This window comes from Cotesia glomerata, linkage group LG6 (genome assembly GCF_020080835.1).
Source record: "Cotesia glomerata isolate CgM1 linkage group LG6, MPM_Cglom_v2.3, whole genome shotgun sequence".
Taxonomy (NCBI): Eukaryota; Metazoa; Arthropoda; class Insecta; order Hymenoptera; family Braconidae; genus Cotesia; species Cotesia glomerata.
Genome location: NC_058163.1, coordinates 17591264 through 17598479, shown reverse-complemented (window position 1 = coordinate 17598479; position 7216 = coordinate 17591264).

Here is a 7216-nt window from a genome sequence, read left to right as displayed (position 1 = left end):
GCTATTGCATTAAAAAATTATTGAAAAATTTTTTTTTCTTTTAATCATGAGAAACTTTAAGCTTTGGCCATTATTCTTTTTCTAGCATGGGCTAATATTCGTTCACTTGAGCAACAAAATTAATGAAGCTGATTACGTAGGTCCTTACTAAATAAAATAGCATCTAATATAAAGAAAAACGGAAATAAAAGCAAATCGACTAGTAAAACTTGTTCTAAACTTAATGATCAGCAGTATCCAGGAACCTAAGAAAAAACTGCATTGAGGTATCAGAAAGTTCCATCGCTGAGATTCACAATTCTCCCTATGAAGTTGAATCACTCCACTGTCTGAACCTCCTGCGACTCTCAGAACCACGGATTAAGCTTTTATTGAACTTAAAACCCTAGTTGCTGATTACCGAGATGAACTTTCTCTACAACCACCAGGATAACTTACAGAATCTGACCACCAACAACACATTATGCCAAATATTATTCATCCTATCAATGTAGCCACCCAAGATTTGTGAAGATAATCAAAATTCAGTGATACCAGAACGCTATGAATGTTGATGAGCAGAACTGCAAGTACCTGATCAAACCTCAGCTTATTTTCCCGGTAAACTTGGAATACTATTCCAGCATGTGATGATTCGGTAAACCGACACTCTTGGACCACTCAAGACCAATATCCATGTACAATACAATCTTCGGAATACTCATCAAGACAGTATCCAAATTCATGTTACTCTGATCAACATTCAAGGTTTTATACACCACTCAACATTATAATTACTATCCTCCAGTTAAAAATTTTAATGAGAATAATAAGGTATTTATGCAGCGCGATCCTAATGACTGTGAATACCAATACCATAATCAAAGTACTCCATTGATTAGTGATTCTGAGAACCCAAATTATACAATTCTATAATATTCAAAGGAGTATAGTTTCTTAAAAGATAAATTTTAATTTTATTTGGATGTTTGTTTATTTGTTTGTTTATTTAACTGTAGTTTCATAACAACTTTATAATTACTTATTATTTATTTCAACAATTTTAATAATTAAAAAAAAGATACTGCTTCAAAAGCATTCACAAATTATTTAATGATTGAGATCATTTAATGATGAAAATTTCTTATTTGTTTTTTCAACTTTTAATAATAATACATAATTAAATAAATAAAATCATTCTATTTTATTGGATTTTTTATCCTTAATTATCTCAAAATATAAGAATTCTCAGGAATCTGAACATAAATTAATGAAGGTATTTGAATTACTGAATCGGTTTTGCGTTAAACAAATGATTATTTTCAACGGCATAAAAAAATCAATTAAATTCACTCATTTTTCTTGACTTTTTATATTATTTCAGGTGTTCGATTTTTCGCGTCTTATTTTTCTAAAGTAATTTGATAATTTTAGTTATATTTTGTTCAAATTTCTGAAAATTAAAATTAAGGTAAAAACCCCAATAGATGATCATGTAACAGTATATGATCACTCCATGTATTTGTATACCTATATTTGTGAATATAGATATACAAATACATGGAGTGATCATACACTGGTACGTGATCATCTATTGGGGTTTTTACCTTAAAAAATAATAAATAATTTAAAAATTTTTAATTTTTCCCGCTCTCGGCAGCCATATTGATTTCCATTCCTTCTCCTTTCCCTTCTTTCCCCTCATCTAATTCAAATTGTAGGCTTTTGAGGGTCATTTTAGGGTTCTGTAATACTAATTTCGGCCTAAACTTGGTAAAAGCGGACAAAAATACCAAGTTTAGGCTGAAATTAAGGTTTCGTTGTACAGCTTGGCCTTATCTAAAAACTGATTTCAGCCTCCTTACCCTCGGGTAGAAGTTAGAGGCTGAATCTGGTTTTTAATTTTGACTCGGGGCAGCCTTATTAGTCTGCAATTACTCGGAAATTTCATTATCACCGACAATTTGTGTCAGTTAAATACCAAAGTGGGAGGCTCGACTGCATGACCTTCGAGGATATCGATCCGTCACTTCGATTCCAAAGCTCTTAACGCTCACATGTGCTTACTAAAATATAATTATTGATTATAGTTATCACTCGCTCATTTCTCATGGTTTTTTTACCAAATTATTAGGTTCTTAATGATTCTCCAGCAAATTATACTTAAAGTTAGTTCTATTTCCAAAATTAATAACGAAAATAAGTCTATTAGATGCTGATCGTGTGTAATTCCTTCTTCATAAATTAAAAGTGAGTCAATAGAAACGGAATTCCATCATAAGGTTTTTTTATATTGTAAGTAAAAAGAGCTATAATATTTATATTAATCTCTCTAAACATGAATTAGTGAAAATTCACTGGAATAAGTGAATATTTACTAATTCTAAGTGCCAATCGAACCACTTTGAAACCAAATATTTTGGTAAAATATTTTGCAACCGCGCACACTAAATATGTTCCAAATTTTTTTCTTTATTTTTAAATTTGTAACAAAATTTTTTTCAATTTCCGAAAATCATAAAAAATTATATCGGTTACTTGGATTTTTTAATTTTTTTATTTCATATATTTTTGTAAAGAAAAAAACAAATTTTTTTTTTCTTAATAGTCTTATGAACGTGGACTTGGCGCGATTTTTTTACAGTGAAACTGTTTTTGTTCAGATAATATATAATTAGATGTAACATTTTTTCAATAATTATATATAATCATATATAATTCCATATAACTATATATAATTAGATGTAATCATATATACTACTCACAAAAATTCAGGAAATAAAAAAAAAATCCAAATTTTTTTTAGATTTTTGACGGGCTGTATTTCAGCGGAAAATGATCGTATCGCAAAAATAAAAAAATGGATCTTAAAGTTCTGAGACTCTAGTTTTCAGATCTCGAGGTCAAAATTTTTTAGGAATTACGGTTTTAACATGATCCGAAGAAATAGAGCGAAAAAAAAATTTCCAAATTTTTGAATTGTTTTTTTTGCTCTATGGGCTCCGAAAAATTTTTTCAGACAAAGCGACCTTATGGAACAGATAGCCTGTTTATTCAGCTTTAATTGCATTTTATGTTTAGCTTGATACGACCATTTGTTGCGGAGATATCCGGGATTAGATGAAAAAGGACGTTTATGTCTTTAACCATTAATATCACTGCAACCAATAATCGCACAGCAAATTTTAGAATTTTTTTGTTTGTCGTTTTTTTTTATTTGAATTTACTTATGAGCCGAGTCAAATTGCGTGCGGTCAAAACAACTCACCCAATATAACTCCGGTCAAAACAACTACTGTCCAAAACTACTCTGTGCCAAAATAACTCCGGACAAAACAACTCCCGACAAAAACAACTCCGGACGAAATAACTCCTGACATAATAACTCTATGCCAAAATAACTCGGTACAAAACAACTCATGACAAAAATAAATCCGGTGGAAAATTACTCTTGACATAAAAGAAATAATTTCTGGGGGTCGAGGGGCGAAGCCCCGGCGGGGGTTGGGGGGCGGAACCCCCTATTTTAATTAATTACATATTTTATTAATTTAATTAATTTTATATATTAACATTAATTATTTTAATCAAAAAATTCTTGGGGTCCAAGGGCGCAGCCCTAGTGGGGGTTGGGAGGCGGAGCCCCTCATTTTAATTAATTAAATTTCATTAATTTTATTAATTTTATATATTAACATTAATTATTTTAATTAAAAAATTCTTGGGGTCCAGGGGGGCAGCCCTGGCGGGGGTTGGGGGGCAGAGTCCCTCACTTTAATCAATTAGATTTAACTTATTTTAATTAATTTTATATATTACCATTAATTATCACCGGCACACAAAAAAAAAGTTGTCTGTACACCGGGCGCCACCTATCTACGGGCATGTTTTTCGACCCGCTGAACACGAATTTCAAGTCAGTTTAGGTCATTTAGCCTTTAATTTCGAGTAAATTGCAAAAAACCCCAAAAAATAGCGAAAATTCGATGTTTTGGCAAGAAAAAAAATTTTGAGATCTAAGGCAAGCATAATTTTCATGTATTTTGGTCTGTTAAATACTAATTTTGATCGTACTTTAATCATAAACCGTTTTAAATCTAAAAAAATTATAAAAAATCATCAAAAATTGCAAAAATCGAAGAAAATTGGGATTATCTTGGTATAAAAAATTTTGTGGACCCGGATTGATGAAGATTTTTATGTCATTTAATTTGCTTGATCTTAATCTGCAATAAATTTGGCCCGTAGTCCCCTCAAACATTCATAAAATTGCAAAAAATCGATTTAATAGCAGAAAATTGCTGCTCCAAAAATGGAAAAAAATCTTTCAAACACAATTAAATAAATTTCTTGTATTTTTTATTAAAATATTTTATTAAAATATGATTAAAATATCTGAAAATGCAAAAAAATTGTAAAATCTATGAAAATGACGTATTAACAGAATTAGAAGAATGATTTTCCCAACTTTTAAAATATTTTACGATGGTATCTAACTTTTTTATTTTCAAATGATCTACGGAGTGGATTTCTCTCTCGTTTGTTATTTTCTTTTGGTATATCTCTTTTGAGTGTCCAGCAATAGTCTGCCATCATGTTGATATTATAATTTCCTTGATACCTAGTCTCCATTTTACTTATCTCATCCTGACCAGACGCCGATACTGGGTTTCCGAATCCCTGCATCGTAAAGTACTCATCATTTGTACCTGTCATGACGGCACCCACGCCGTTAACCCAGGGACTCTGCCAGATCGTTCTGTTGCCCACCGTCACCCCGAGGAGGTGCGCTGATTGCAAGTACAAGCGATCATGCAATGAAATGAAGTCTGCACGTCGAAGAAGTTGAAATCCCCAACACGATGGCAAATTTTCACTAAATAAAGGAAAAGGTGGAAGAAGAGGTGTCCACGTCGTAGATCATTTGAGTATGAAACAGTACAATACCCTCGAAAAACCGTTAAAAATCCAATTTGTGTACATTCTTGGATCTTAATCTTGTATTTTAGAAATAAAAAATACAAGAAATTTATTTAATTGTGTTTAAAAAATTTTTTTCCATTTTTTCAGCAGCAATTTTCTGCTATTTTATCGGTCTTTTGAAGTTTTATGAATGTTTGAGGGGACTATGGGCCAAATTTATTGCAGAATGTGAATGTTTGAGGGGACTATGGGCCAAATTTATTGCAGAATCAGATCAAGCAGATTAAATTACATGAAAATCGTCGTCAATCCAGGTCCACAAAATTTTCTGTAACAAGATAATCTCAATTTTTCATGATTTATGCAATTTTTGATGATTTTTTATAATTTTTTTAGATTTAAAACGGTTTATGATTAAAGTACGATCGAAATTAGTATTTAACAGATCAAAATACATGAAAATTATGCTTGCCTTAGATATTAAAATTTTTTTTCTTGCCAAAACATCGAATTTTCGCTATTTCTTGGGGTTTTTTTGCAATTTACTCGAAATTGAAGGCTGGACTGCCTAAACTGACTTAAAATTCATGTTCAGCGAGTCGAAAAACATGCAAGTAGATAGGTGGCGCCTGGTGTACAGACAACTTTTTTTTTGTGTCCCGGTGTTATTTTAATTAAAAAAATTCTTGGCGTCCAGGGGCGGAGCCCCGGCGGGGGTTGGGTGGTGGAGCCCCCCATTTTAATCGATTAAATTTTATTAATTTAATTATTTAATGAAATTATTTGAGGAGTTGAGTTTCAAAAGGGTATCTTTTGATAAATATTCGAATTTTTTTTTTTTAATAATCGGGTGCAAAATCCTGAACTCTATTGATATGTTTCATCAAATTTTATGAATTCAAATTTTTTAGTATAAAAAAAAATAATAAAACTTACGTTTTTGATCAAAAGATCTTTTTGTAAAATTTAATAAATAATTCAAAATTTATTATTATTATTATTATCATTGTTATTATTATTATTATTAAATTATACAAATTTTATTTATATATTTACTATTATTAGAATGTTATTTATGTTGTGATTTTAATTTAAGATTACAAATTATCAAAATTAATATTAATATTAATCGCTTTACCATTAATATTAAGTTTTTAAAATAAAAATTCCAAAATTCGAATTTCTATTCCCGTACGCCTCACAAGCGCCACTTACGGCTACTTTGAATACTAGATTTAAGCGACCTCTGCTTCCCTGTTTACAAACTGCATAACCCATTTTTATCCACTTCAGTTTGAATTTATATTGTGATGTTTACTTCTTGTAACTTTCTTCTTATGACTACGACTTAATTTATTTTTTGATAATTAAATTGACGCTGATACAAGTTAAATCAAAAACTAAGAATTTAAAAATTTGCTTTATAAAAATGAACGAGGCAAATGTGTCATTAAGGTAGTTGTTGCGTGATAGGCATTTCAACAGAAAATTATGAAATTTTTTATCGAAAGATAAATACATTAATAATTCACTACCAAAATTTAAGATCAATTGACCGCACCGTTCTTGAGTAATTAATTTTCGAAATTGCATCTTTTACCACGGTAGAGGTATAGAGAAGATGGTAAAGTTAGTATGAAATCTTCCGTACCACTCGAGTGGGCACACAACACAACACGGAGGATTATACCAGGTTTTTCATAAAAATTAGAAATTGCGCCTTTATCGACACGAGCAATATGCATGAGAATAAAAAAAATTGATAAAAAAATTTATAGTTTAAAGTAAACAGTTTTTTACTTGTATTGACAAAAACTAAAAAATAAAAAGATACCCTTTTGAAAATCAGCTCCTCATTTAAGTTTAATTATTTGCGATTTATTCATTCTATATATATTAGACTGGGCCAAAAAAATTAACTATTTTTTTTTTTTTTTTGTATATCGAAAATATTATTTGGGATGACAAAAAAAAAATGTTGTGAGAATTTGAGCCCTTAATATTTATATTAAGAGGTCTATCATCGCAACTTTTAATTTTTTCCGGAACGGGTTTTGTCTCATAACTCCTAAACCATCGAGGTAAATGAAATAAACTTAGATGTTTTTGAAGCAAATTTAATTGTCTACAAAAAGACTGATTGAAATTTTTCGTCAGATGAACCGTTTTCTTATAAACACGCCTTGAAAATTGATAAGATTTCAGAATTTTATTGTTTAACTTTGGAATTTTGTAATTCACTTAAAAATTAGTATCCGGAAAAAATTCAATAGAGATTCTTGAAGGGAATTTAATTTCCTACAAAAATGTCTCT